This window comes from Echinops telfairi, unplaced genomic scaffold (genome assembly GCF_000313985.2).
Source record: "Echinops telfairi isolate 266 unplaced genomic scaffold, ASM31398v2 ScPeMD7_3533;HRSCAF=4204_1, whole genome shotgun sequence".
NCBI lineage: Eukaryota > Metazoa > Chordata > Mammalia > Afrosoricida > Tenrecidae > Echinops > Echinops telfairi.
The window spans coordinates 24,605,058-24,605,885 of NW_022107432.1; positions in this window are offsets into that span (position 1 = coordinate 24,605,058).

Below are 828 nucleotides of genomic sequence, written 5' to 3' on the forward strand. Positions count from 1 at the left end.
TATGTTCGGGAAGCTTCATGCTATGTGTTCCCCAAGCGCCTACTCCCCTCACCCACCTCCACTGGTGCTCCCACTCCGGGTTCTAAGAGGAGCTGGGCTGGGGTGCGGGTGAGGCTGGGGGCGATGGTTCGGAAGAGATTGAGCACTTGGTCTCAGGCCTTAATGGCCGTGTCAGCCTGAGGGCCAGTGGCCGCAGCATGATGGATAGGCAGGCACCGTGCTCCATCCACCAGAGGACAGGGCTCCAGCCCCCCCACCCCCAACTCAGCCAGGCCCCCGGAGGCCCCCCCACCCCCTGTTTCCTACAAGGCCAAGAACACCTGCCCTCCCCACTCAGGTCTGGGCCTGGGCGACAGGAGGGGACTGGGAAGACGGCAAGGAGTGACCCTGGCCCCCTCGCCCCCAACCATGGTCCTGTTGGAGGATCGAGAGAGCAGCTGTGTGCCCTGAATCCGAGTCAAGATTCTCTGAGATCAAGAGAACTCTTGGGCCCCAGGGGACAAAGACTAGAGATTCAGAGATAGAGAGAGAGAGGACGCAGAATTCAGTCACTTCTCTGGGGTAAGAGTGCCACCCCCCTTCAACACTCACCCGTTCACCATAAAGTTATAGATCACAGGACAAGTTTGGGATGGGAAAAAAAGAGGAGGATGCAAACAGAGATGTCCCTTTGGGGGGGGGGGAGTAACAGAGTGACACCCAGGGAACAACATAATTGCGGCAATGTGGTGTGTAATAATAGCTATTCAACGGCCGATCATTCATATTAAACAGGGTGAAGCAAGCCTCTCATTTGCATGCTCGAGATTATATGCATTTGAAAAGTCA